Below are 13,916 nucleotides of genomic sequence, written 5' to 3' on the forward strand. Positions count from 1 at the left end.
TTACAGTATACTAAATAAATAGTTTTACTTTTTTATTTCCCTATTTTTTATAAATGGCAGTAGAGAGTTTTTAATGTTTTCACAAAAAAAAATTTTAAAATATGGGCAATTTTATTTTTTTCTCACTGATTGTTTAAAATCAAGATTTTAGCATGCACAGACACTTTCACAGTCTGAACTACCATACCAAGTGAGGGCTGCTTGTATTTTATATAAGCCATTTTATAGTTTTAAAATAAATTTAATGATACTAATTAAATTTATGCTCTTGAACTATGATTATCTCTATGTCACAGTTAATGCAGCTAGGGCCCTTGAACTCTAGTTATATACCCAATATAACACACTGGTAAGAACACTTTTAAATAGACATCATTTCAAGCCCCTAAAACCATAAAATTATTTATTTGTATAATTATTCACATTTATTTGAAGATAGACTATGTGCTAGGAGCAGTGCTAGATACTTAGGACAATAGCATATAGGGCAAATCAAGTTTTCTCTTCTTCATAAACCTTATCGTCACCTGTACATTTCTGTTCCTTACTTTCCTGTAGAAAAAAAATAATTTCTGGTGAGGGGGGGTTATGGCAAGAAAACAGCCTATTATACTGTCATTTAGTTTAACACATTCTACTTATGCTTTCTCAATGTAAGCTTTGGATCAGTTTTCTTTTAAGTCAAAAGCTAGTAACTCATTTGAGAATAATACATGCTTAACTAGGAGTACATAACTTTTTAAGATTTTATTTACTCATTTATTTATTTATTTATTTGAGAGAGAGAGAGAGAGAAAGAGCACAAGCAGAGGGGAGGAACAGAGGGAGTGGGACAAGCAGACTCTGAGCTGAGCGCCAGCCCAGTGCTGGGCTCAATCTCTTGACCCTGATATCATGACTTGAGCAGAAATCAAGAGTCAGACACTTAACCAACTGAGGCACCAGGCGTCCCAGGAGTACATAACTTTTATTATCTTGCTGTTTGGGTGTTTCTAAAGTGCAGTTTGCCATACACTTTCATTCATATTAAAGATAAATGTATTTTGTACTTGATCTCTAAGTGTAAGGCTCAAACATGTTCCAAAATGAATGATAAATCTCTGGAAACCTAAAGTAACTGGCACTATATATCATATTTCAGTTCAAGGGTGTTTTTTTTTTTTTTTAAGATTTATTTGTTTATTTGAGGGGAGGAGGAGCAGAGGGAGAAAGAGTCCCCAGCATACTCCATGCTAAGTGCAGAGGACCGGGGGCTGGATCACAGGACCCTGAGATCACAACCTGAGTGAAAACCAAGTCCAACAACACTTCATTGACTGTACCACCCAGGTGCCTCTCAGTTCAAGCTTTTGATATTGCTAATTAAATGACCTACGATTGCTGATTCTTTTATTTTTTCATTTACTTATTTTTTTATTATGTTCAGTTAGCCACTGTATAGTACATCATTAGTCTTCGATGTAGTGTTCAGCGATTCATCAGTTACGTATACACCCAGTGCTCATCACATTACATGCCCTCCTTAATACCCATCATCCTGTTACCCCTCCCCCCACTCCCTCCCCTCTGAAACCCTCAGTTTGTTTCCCCAGAGTCCATAGTCTCTTATGGTTCGTCTCCCTCTCTGATTTCTCCCCATTCGGAATTCCCTCCCTTCCCCTATGGTCCTCTGTGCTATTGCTTATGTTCCACATATGAATGAAACTATATGATAATTGTCTTTCTCTGCTTGACTTATTTCACTCAGCATTATCCCCTCCAGTTCCATCCATGTAGATGCAAATTGTGGGTATTCATCCTTTCTGATGTCTGAATAATATTCCAATGTATGTATGGACCACAGCTTCCTTATCCATTCATCTGTTGAAGGGCATCTCGGCTCCTTCCACAGTTTGGCCATTGTGGACATTGCTGCTATGAACATTGGGGCGCATGTGCCCCTTCTTTTCACTACATCTATATATTTGGGGTAAATACCTAGTAGTGCAATAGCTGGGTCATAGGGTAGCTCTACTTTTAACATCTTCAGGAACCTCCATACTGTTTTCCAAAGTGGCTGTACCAGCTTGCATTCTGACCAACAGTGTAAGAGGGTTCCCCTTTCTCCACATCCTCACCAACATTTGTTGTTTCTTGCTTTTTTAATTTTTGCCATTCTAACTGGTGTAAGGTGGTATCTCCTTGTGGTTTTGATTTGTATTTCCGTGATGGCTAGTGATGTTGACCATTTTTTCATGTGTCTGCTAGTCATTTGTATGTCTTCTTTGGAGAAGTGTCTGTTCAACACTCAAAAAAATAACCCAGTCAAAAAATGGACAGAAGACATGCTGATTCTTTTATGTAAGATATAAGATATTTGACCTAAATTTCAACAGCGAAGATTAAGCAGATTTTAACAGATTATAAAATGTTAAATTATCATTGGACTCTATAACAATGATGGATAACTTAGAATAACAATATACAATGTTGCAGTAATTTCCCCGTATCTGTTTTCTTCTCAGAAGCACTATTAAAAGCTGACACCACTCAATGAACTCAAAGTCATAACATATATGCTCAAATATATATATATATATATACTATATACACACGATTTTTATATATATTAGACGTGTATACATTTATATATAAAAAGAGATCACACACATGTTGAAAAAAACCTGAATATAAGATACTTAAATACACATGGATACATGTACCTGTGATAGCTAAGCCAAAAATATTGTGACAATAAGAAATTATTTATGACCACTTTAAAAAATGCCTTGTAATTAATTTCTTTGCCATTTACAATAAACTTAGGCAGGTAATGATTTTTACTCATATTTTCTTTCCAATAATTATAATTCCAAAATATTTTACATTACCTACTTCATAATTTTTGACAAAGTAATACCAAGGTCTACATTCACTTGTATTTTTTTTATGGATTTTTTGTTTATTCTTGTACTCAGTAACTGATCTCCTTTATCTCCATTAACTAACCAGATGATAGTAACTGGAAAGTCAAATCTTGCTTTTCTATATAATATTTCAGTTTTAGAGAGTACTGTATACTTTGATCCTCAATATCAGGAGCATTATGTAGGACAAACATTATACCTGGCTAAGACAATGAGTTTAAGCAAAGAAAACATTTTAACTGATAGTACAGTAAAAAAACATTATCAAGTTCAGAATCTTTTATTCTTTATATGTGATCCTGTAATTTTTTATTTCATTATGTAAATCAGATTTATAATTATCTTATACTTTCGATACAAAAGAAACCTTTAATATCAAACATTTGTCTAAAAGGAGTTCATTTTGTCATACATTTATTTACAAATTTCTATTATGTTTCAATCACTCTAGCAGATTCTGAAAATACAAAAGTTGAATAAAGTTCCTGTCTTGTGAATATAATCTATAAGATAAATTCATAATAGAAATTTGTACAAATTCTCATCAAAGTCGACAGGAGGAAAGTTCTCACTGAGTTGAGGAGAGTTCTGAAATTTCCTTTTGCAATTATGTAAATTTGTTGTTTAGATAAACTAAACTCTGAGGGGAGAAGGAGCAGAGGGAGAGTCCCAAGCAGACTCTGTGCTAAGTGCGCATTGGAGATTATTGTATTGGAGAGTATTCTGTAAGAGCACTGTCGTGATTTCCTCCTTAAAAAGTAGAAGCAGGGCACCTCCGTAGCTCAATCAGTTAAGCTACTGACTCTTGATTTTCGGCTCAGGTCCTGATCTCAGGGTCCTGAGATGGAGCTCCAGGTCCTGCCTTATGTCAGGCTCTGCGTTCAGTGGGGAGTCTGCATAAGATTTTCTCTCTCCCTCTCTCTCTGCTCCTCCCCCCCGCCGCCCACCATCTCTCTCTCTCATTCTGTCTCTCAAACATTTTTTTTTTTAAGTAGAAACATAGCAAGTTTAGGTAGTGAGAAAGTTTTGACAAAAAATGATTAGGGCGTTAACGAAGATACTGCAGATCACATCTTGCTTTGAGAACACCTTCCCCCTAAGAATAAACCCCGAAAACAAAAACAGGGAATCACACTTCCCATTAGTCGCCAGTCCATGCATTATAGAATTTCCATCATTCCAGAAGATTGCACCAAGCCTATGCTGGGGCCATTGGAGGATGGCTATTGGGTTAGGCCTTTATACTTGCCACTCTTGCAGCAGTGCATGCTTGTGGAGCAAGCGTGTGCCTGTGTGTGTACCTTGATTTTTAGACAGACTCATTGACTCCTTATAATGCTAGTTAAGCTTTTAAAAGTTTTATTCCATCATCACCTCTTCTCTAATTGTTTTTTCTATTTTACCAGTATCCTTATTTCATAATTTTGGTTTAAATTTTGAAATATTACCACTGCCTACTCCTAAGCCAAGTAACATGCCATGAATTACATTTTCTTTCTCCCACAAATATTTTTCTGTTTAATATTTTTCTTCATTTACTTGGTTTTCTGGTATAGATGCCCACTTTTCCCATAATATGTCAATAACACATCATATTCCATGCGATAATTTCTTCAGTACTCAGTTGCATCAGACAATGCACCAATTTATGTGTGTTTTTAACCTAGAGATCCCCACCACAACCTCTCTTCTTGCTCCAGTCTAGATGGTTTTCTCTCCAGGTCCACTGCTCTGCGGCTTCTGTAAGTGATCCCTCAACCATTCTCCTGATTTCAGGATTTTTTGGCCTCCTTTCTCTTCACTGTGTTTCCTCTTCTCCAGAGCTCCTGTTGGTCAGATGAGGGGCCATATGGATTGATCTTCGAATTTCTTTTCTCTTTCTTTTTTCTTTTTTTTAAGATTTATTTGAGAGAGAGAGCGAGCGCATGGTGGGGGCGGAGGGAGAGCAGTCTTCCAGCTAAGCTCAGAGCCCCAGTGTGGGACTCAATCCAGGAATTCCAGGATCATGACCTGAGCCTATGGCAGACAGATGCTTAACCGACTAAGCCACCCACACCCCCTTGATCTTCAGAATTTTCTTTAACAGCTTTTTCCCTATCTCTGTGTCCTTTTCTTCTACTTTCTGGGACATTTCCTCTACTTTATCTTCTGGATATTCTTTTTTTTCTTCTTAATTTCAATTCTCGTATTTTTAATTTGGAGGGAGGTGAGCTTTGTTTTTTCTTATAGCTTCCTGGTTTGTTTCTTTATTTGTTTCCCTGACTATTGGTACCACGTCCTTTCTTATCTGGTTGATTAACAATTTAATTTCTTTTATATTATACTTGAGCTAACGTCTCTGCTTGTTTCTGTCTCTCTCTTTTTCTCTCTTCTTTTCTGTTTGTTTTTGTCTCTGTTTTGGAAGTTTTCCTTAAGTATCTCAAGATGTTGTTTCTGTTTATAATTGAGTGAAGACCACTGAACTTTGTAGGGGAACTAGGGAAGTTGTTGACCCATGCCCTTCTCCATATAATGTCAGTGGTTACACTGGAGTTCGCCTGATGTCTCTGGGGTACCTCATTGCTTGAGAGGATATTCTAGTCTCCTGCCTCATGAAATACATGCCTGAATGTTGTCCTGGGAACAAGGCAGGCAGAATGGAGACTCGGATCAGTCAGCATTAAGGTTTTCATCTAATCCCCTGGTGTCAGCTCTGTGCCTTGCCCTTGCTTTCAGCTATACCTGTGCGCCCAATTTTCAGAGGATAAACGTCTGGCTTGTGTGTGGGTGTGCGTGAGTTGGTCAATATGGGTTGGTAGCAGCTTGCCTGAGCAGGGTGGAGAAGGGGAACTGAAGGCCAGTTGTGCTGTCTGTGGACTGGAATCTGATTACCAATTGTAGGCACAGCCATCTGTGACTACAAGAAGCCATTGACAGGCTTCTGCGAACACTTAGATTAGAATCGCCTTTGTTCTTGTGAGTCAACTGCAACTCTCAGTCAGCTTTGTATGGTCCTAAAATTTCTTCAAATTTATGCTATATTCTATTGTTCTGTTGTTCTTGAGGGCTAATAATTTTTTTTTTCTAATTTGCCAGGATTTGATGGTGTTTTAGAAAGGAGAGAAGACGAACACATATGTCCAATCCACTATGATTATGGAATAATGCCCTTCAATATATTTTGAAGGGGAGAAATCAAGGCACATTGCAACAGAGTAAAAATCTCTCCATCCTCAGGCCAGAAAGGAGTTGAGAAAATTAGTTCTAAGAATTACCTTTGGGAACGTTACATTAAAAATCAGTCAGCGCCAAAATCTGGGACTCCGTATTCACCCGACTTAATTCTCAATATTTCTCTTGTAATTTTGACAATGGACTGAATTGGCTTCACATTAAATTCAGGAAAAGTGGAGATGTCCTGAGCAGTAGCTAACATACAAGAAGATTAAGACAAAACGATGCTTTATTTTACTAATTGTGGGCAAATTAAAGTATGTTTATTTAAATATGCAGTATTTTTAATGTTTTTATTTTCTCAAACTATAGGAAATATTAGCATTTTATATATATGCATGTAAGAAATAGACTTTTACTTAATACAATTTTTATCTATATATAGTTGTTTTCAAAATTATGATAATTGAAATATTTTGCTATCCAGATTTTAGAATGCAGATGAATCTTTTTAAGTTTCAAGAGCTTACAGATCTTAATTTTTAGAATTCATAAAAGCCAATTTTATATGCTTGGATGCTTCTGAATGAAATAAGCAATTTGTAATTGATATCAAATAATAAATCTGAATATATTGGTCAGATTCATAGGAATCATCTGGCATACAGAGCAGATTTCTTTTTATTGAAGTAAAATAGTATTTTACACCCACTTTACAGCTGAGGTAACTGGTACTCATGATATAGTTTCTGCCATTACGAATGCAAGAACCTTGTCTCCTTCTTCCCTAAACCAATGCTAAGTTTCCAAGGGAAACTATTATCATAGAACTGGAGGAAGTATTCCCAACTAAAATGAGTGCAAGTTAGACAGGACTGTTAGAGTCCCTTAGAACAATAGAGTCTGGACCACTGATTGCTCGGTGACTGAATCAGCCTTTGGACATCCCCTGCCCTGGTTAAAACTTCCGGTTAATTATTCCTTCCGTACATCTCTGCACACTGCCTCCCAAGAGCCCAGCCAGAGAGAGAACGCTCTTCCCTTTGCTTTCCAACGTGTAACTCATACAGCCGTAGTCAATGTGTGATATTTCAATTGCTAGTTTTCAAAGATGTGGGCAAATATCAACTGGTTTGGAATTGAGATACCACGATCATTTCATCTTTGACTTAAAGCACACTTTAACCTCAGGTGCTGTGAGGCAAAAGGTTAATACATTGACCTGCTGCTGTGTGTAACCCCCTTGCCATAACGGTCTTGTTTTTTGCCCCAGCTTGGTACCTATTTCAATATACTTTACGGCTAGTAGGTAAATATGACATTCAGATTTTATTCCCAGGAGCAGTGCAAGCAACTGAGATAGTACTATCTCAAATAACAGATGTTAAGGATATTTTCCTGTTTGAGGCTTATCTTTTAAAAATTCTTATTTTTTTTTCCTTATGTAATAAAATCAGAGAGTGTTACTTTTGGTATATCTAGGTAGGTAGAAACAAATTACGTACCAATTATGTTTAAACTTTCCTTTTATAAAGTTACTTAAATATTTACATCTCCTGGAAAACAATATTTTGTTATAATAATAAGTAGGTGTGTGTTTGGGAATGGTGGGGAAGTAACAGAAATAGAATAACCTCAGGAATGGAAATTACACACTTAGCCTTTATGTAATTTTAGTGTATGATTGTGTAATATGCTGTCACATGTCCATTTAACATAATTACATATTGTTCATCTTAATTGTCTTGTTCTTTTGTTCTCATACATTTTATTTATTGCATTTCTCTTATTCATATGACTATCCTTAATGTATTTACTCAGAAATATAAGTGTTGTTATAACCAGGAATATTCCCATACTTGGAGAACCAAAATAGGAAGAAAATACTAATTAGCACAAGACCAGTGGAATTTCTGGTGAAATGACATGAAACTAAAGCAAATAGTGTGACTTCATTTGCTAATTGACTACTTAAATCCACACTTATGGGAGGGGTTTACCAAAATGTGTATTTAAACTGGCAGGTGATGTTTCTACCACAATAATGCTATCATCATCATTCTTTCAGGTTGATGGGAAAACTAGGGGCTACTTTTCCTTCCCAGGGTGTGGCAAGCTGTGAAGCTTTAAGCTGATTTAAAAAAAACAAAGGCATCTCTCTTAAATCTAGAGATCTTGTCTTCAACAAATATGACGCCACAGTGAGACAAACTTGGAAGTGAGAAAACAGGCACCTTTTAACACTGTTATTTCCTTATACTGTCTGTTATTAATTGTTGCCCTTTATTATTAAACTTAAAAAATTCAATTTCTTCTTAGTTTTCCTTTTTTATTATTTTTAAATCAGTACACATAGGTAGTGAATGATCCAAATCTTATATCTGCTCACTCATCTTGTTTTCCTTTCAGTTTCAATTTTCTGAGGAAATTGAGAGCCCAGAACATCTTACACTGCATCCATTCCTTGAGCAGCATACAGAATCATCCTTTAGTATGAATGAGGCTAGCTACCTGCAAAAATATTCACTGTGGTTTAAGTTATGAATTGCCCACATAAGTTTTTGTAAACATTTAAAAATACTGAAAGATCATCATGCTATGTGTCAGAAACAAAGAAACAAAGAAAAAATAAAAGAACAATTCAGAAGGAAAAAGAAAATTACTTTCATGTGGTATGAAATTTGAGGACACAACAGACGAAAGTTAAAGGGTACAAAAAACTTTTAGGTCAACTTTTTCTGCAGTTGAGAGAGAGGAAACTACAATTACGCAAGATGAAAATATTTATTACTTTAACCATTTACGTATTCCCCACCTTGTTTCACAAATCATTACAGACAGACATATTCCAATCTGGATATGAAAAACTTTATCCCAAAACATAGGTTTTGTTTTATTTTTCCTTATCACTGCATGGGATCAGCTATGAATAACCAGCCAATATGTTCAGTATCAATGGCAGGATATGTTTCACAAATGTCCTAAATCTCGCACCAAGCACCATTACTGAACAGGAAATGAGTGCTTTGGTTGAGCAGGTCCAGAGGAAAATACTATAAATTATACACTTGCATATCAATTAAGAGCAGTTAGAGGTTGTTTGTGTAAATGACTTCCATACCACTAAGTTCTGAATGATGGGGGTTGTTTGGATTTATCAATGATTCTCAATCACCTGCCCCTTAATTACAGACTGCTTTCCAAACCTGTAGTTAGGAGTATTAAAGTGAATGTTCCTGTCATTTGAATCATGGTGTGGAGTTGTATGGGTCACCACGTTAAAAGAGAATTCATTATGTCAGTTTCAGAGACTAATGTCGGTGATCACTTTCTCTATTTACTACTGTTGTATTGAGTAAGTTACAATATACCTGCATAGCACTTCACTGACTGGCTGAAATTAATTTAAAATAAATACTCTTATATAATATTAAAAAATGAAACTGACCTGATTACTCTTGACCTTTCCTGAATATCACTTTACTGGGTTGATTTTATTGTGGTATATAATCACTTGGGCATCACATCTGGAATAAAACTACTCTATCATGATCACTTTCGAAAGATTTTATTAACCCAAGGACATAGCACATAAAACAGTTCTTACTTTTCAAGAGTTAGAGACATAAAATGCAACACATGGTTGAGAAAAATTTTGCCCAGGATTTCCAGGACTTATCATCAGAGCTCTAACAAGAGAAAATATGTGATAGTGAGGTGATACAGGAATGTGAAATGATTTGAAGAACTTGTCTCGATTTGTAGGCAAATCCAGCTACTGTATAGAATGCAAACCAAAACATCCCCACCTTCTTCTCCATCCTGTGCCTAACCCACCCAAGAGACATTGAACACCGTGGATCTCGCTTCTGAAAATGACTGAAAACTAGCAAAGTGTGACTCTGTGTGTGTGTGTGTGTGTGTGTGTGTGTGTGTGCACGCAGGCACATGTATATAAGTACTTGCAACTTGGTTATGTCGCCTCTTTAAGTTAATATTTCTTTTAATTCCTGTGATTCTGTTTCTAATGCTAATGAAATCAGTGTGTGCTGTAAATAAACCAATCATCAACAAAATTTAAAAACAGAGTGGATACATTTTTTTTTTAATGATTTTTTATTATATTGTGTTAGTCACCATACAGTACATCCCCGGTTTCCGATGTAAGGCTCCATGATTCATTAGTTGCGTATAACACCCAGTGCACCATGGAATACATGCCCTCCTTACTACCCATCACCGGTCTATCCCATTCCCCCACCCCCCTGCCCTGTGAGGCCCTCAGTTCGGAGTGGATACATTTATCCAGTTTCATGTCTTTCTCTGTCTTGCCACTACCACAAATGCTTTAGATTTCTATTCGCAAACACAAGAAGATTAAAATCACAGTGTGTCATACATATATTTTATAAAAATACCAAATTTGATTTTATTCAACAATTACATAATTCTATGGGTATGTTGTGTGATAATCATTGTTTTAAAATCTATTTCAAATTACCAGTAAATCTTGTGGAACTTGTGCTCCAGAGGACACACCAGGAGTACCGTCACAGAACAATACTGAGATAGATTTCATGATGAGAACTAGATAAAGCTCTATGTGGAACAGCAGACTTTTTCCCTGGTAGGAGGAGAAAAACAAGAGAACATTGCAACTGCATTCAGTGGTAAGCTCCTCTCAAGGAAATCTTTTAGGGGATTATTATACCTTAATTTCAAATTCTGATTCTGAAAAGTTAGAACCACTAACTGCAATGGGATTGCTATTTGACTCCTACAGTTTTTGCTTACTTCCTTTTTTTCATAGTTTACTTGGAAAAAAGAGAAACGCAGATAAGATCTAAGGTTTCTAAAAAAATACCAAGCAAAACAACTATTCAAGTAAAATATACCATTAGGAAGGACAAAGTAGAAAAATGGAAGTTCCTGGATATTTCGTAAAGTTTTTTTCTCACATTAAACAGTACACCGGATGAAAATATGTTCATAAAATATTGAAAATAAGAGAAAATATATCATGAAACCTTAATAAATGTTGTACATAATTATTTTTTTCTTTTCAAGATTGAAAATCTGCTAGATTTCTTCCCTTAAATATTTTCACCTACTTGACATATTTACATGTTAATTACATCCAATTCAACAGTATATTTTTGAGCATAGGGGAAATTTTCTATTGGAAACTTTGGTGATAGAAAAGTAAATGGTTTTAAAAAAGCTTATCTCTTGGGTGTCCCAATTCTTAATCAACCAGCTTCTTGAACTTCTTTTATGGTTAAATGGTTTTTAAGCAATAAAAGCATATTTCCAAATGCATAACAACTTCAGCATCAGAATGGAATAATATACACTTTTCATAATTTATTATTTCCTTTGTTAAGAGATGTATCTGCATCAAGTACAGTTAGTGTTTGTTAATATTTCATTGTAGATTCTATAGGTCCAGCTACAAAATTTTTAAATTTTTCTTCAGATATAAAATACTTTTACATATGGTTCAAGCTTTATGCCCAAATTGGTTTACCATATTGTAATTAAATACTGGTTTTCTCAGACATGCATATTTTATGAACAGAAAGCCATAAATCTTTTTACAAATACTGAATATGGTCACAATGTAGAATTACAAATTTAGTACGCAAAAAAACAGGTATATACAATATTTTGATGTTAATTTGGATCTGTAATCAAAGAAAAATGAACTTTAAATTTTCAATTCAATATTACAAATGTTTCCATTTTAAATTATAAATGTTTTCTTTTTAAATAAGCTCTTACAGAAAATATTCAATATTGCTAGATTTCAAACTAAAATATAAACTTTTATGAGTAAGAAACTATCCATTTCAAATTAGCTACTGAACTATAAGGTAACATCAGGGAAAATATGAGCAAGAATATTTCTACCCCTTTTGGTTATAGCTAAATGTTTTCAAAATGCCTCTCAGTCTTGAGTTAAAACATTATGCCAAGTGAGAGCATAATTTTTTAATTTATTAATTCTTAAAATTAAACAAACTGGGAATCTGGGAAGAGGTATTTAATATTTTGCAAGCACATTTTTTAAAATAAAGTAGAATAAAATGTATATCCTCTAAAAGTTTGTTACTATTGTAATAATTCTATTCAACTGGGGGCTGGATTTCTACTCTGACTCTACATTGACTCCACCCATCTATAAAATGTTAGATCCAATTTCCAAACCATAACTCTAACCTGTATTCTCTTTTATTGTTGATCTTGGCACCCCAGCAACTCCACCACTCTTAACATCCATCCATTCTTCTACCATTGTGAATACTCATAGCTATTTTTTCCCTATGGTGGAGATCAAAATAATAGGATTTAATTCAATGTTCTATAGCATTAAGATATTTTCAATATTTATCCTGGAAAGTAGCACTGTATATCCCCTCTTGAATTAGAAAAATTGGATCCAGTATAGAGTGTGGTATTAAGAGAGAGAGACAAAGAGAGAGGGACTGAGACATATTGATATGAATAAAAAGTATTAACGATAGTCTGTGGCATCCTGATTTATCTGGAGTCTTACAAGTATGTCTCTGTGGTTGCCAAGGAGCGTTCAGGTGAAAACAAAGACAGCTTGAGTCCACAAACCATTTTAAGGATTATAGGACTTATTAGTACATTTAATAAAGGAGAGAAGTATTAGGCATGTATGAACACATAAAAATTGATTAAAGTATCTCCAATCACTGGTTTAAATAACAGCAACAAAAAGTAGAAGAAAATGAAGAACTTTACAATGATTGTGCTAGGAAACTCTTGATTCAGTGTTCAACAATAAATATTTTGTGTCTGTCTCTGTTTTAAGTGAATAGAACTAAACCAAAAAAATAAAAAACCACATTTGAAATTCTCATTTTATAATAATGTATGCAAAACCTGCCAGAAGAGAAATAGATTTTACAGAGCCTTAAGATTAAAGAGAAATTACCTCAAAGCTTTTTAATTCCAGAATTTCAAAATTTCTCCAAATGATCAACATAAAAATAGGGCAAAATTAAGAAACCCTATTTCTTTAGAGCATAATTCATTAATGTTATTACTTAGTATCTGTTCTATCTCAATTAATGATGTGCTTTGTTGGAAAAAAAAAGAGGAAAAACACCCTTCTTATTCTTAGGAAATTAATATTTATTTGAGTGAGTAACTCACATGTCTATGAAGAAATCTAAGATTCAATTAAAAGAAATATAAATATGTAGAAATTACCTTCTTATCTAGCGAAGAACAAATATGTAAATGATCTAAGATTTATATGCTACTTACGAGCCTTACTTTTCATAGTAAGTATATTTTTAAAATACCTGTATAAATTTAATTTATCTAAACTGAATAACATTTTATAGCAGAAGATGACATTAGCATTTAAAAATACTCAAATCATTCTTTCTAAAATGTGGAAATTCCTTTATAAAGGAAATAATTACCCTGAATTATATGATTTTTAAGTTTGGATTTTTAATCATTGTATTAGTATACATTTAATTAAAAGTAGAGAGCTTATATGTTTATATATGCTTGAAAAACAAAACAATTTTTTCACTATAATTTTAAAGTAAGATTACATTTTTTTCATTTGATCTATCAAAAATATGTAATGAATTGTTGAAAAGGAGATTGTCAGTTCAATAACATGATTTTGATTTTTAAAACTTCAAAGGCCTTATAATGCTTTCTTTAACCTGTATCTTTAGTTTTATTGTCACAAAACACAGGCCAATCAGTTTTCATTTGTAAATATAATTGCCACCACTGCAATGTCATACAAATAATAAATAATATTTATAATATTTATTGTGATATCTAACTATTGTGGATTGTGGGTTA

At 34.2% G+C, this 13,916-nt stretch overlaps 1 long non-coding RNA gene across 4 annotated transcripts in view; it reads right to left on the reverse strand.

Annotated features, from left to right (window-relative positions):
* Positions 1-13,916, reverse strand: part of LOC103661751 — a 583,685-nt gene that overhangs the window by 43,373 nt on the left and 526,396 nt on the right. The window contains exon 5 of one of the 4 annotated variants that reach the window (XR_568236.1): positions 10,305-10,683. The exons of the other annotated variants lie outside the window; for them this stretch is intronic. This is a non-coding gene — a long non-coding RNA (uncharacterized LOC103661751). Of the gene's footprint in view, positions 1-10,304; positions 10,684-13,916 lie in introns of those variants that run through there. 4 annotated transcript variants of the gene reach the window in all.

Source organism: Ursus maritimus, unplaced genomic scaffold (assembly GCF_017311325.1).
Source record: "Ursus maritimus isolate PB19 unplaced genomic scaffold, ASM1731132v1 scaffold_11, whole genome shotgun sequence".
NCBI classification, from domain to species: Eukaryota; Metazoa; Chordata; class Mammalia; order Carnivora; family Ursidae; genus Ursus; species Ursus maritimus.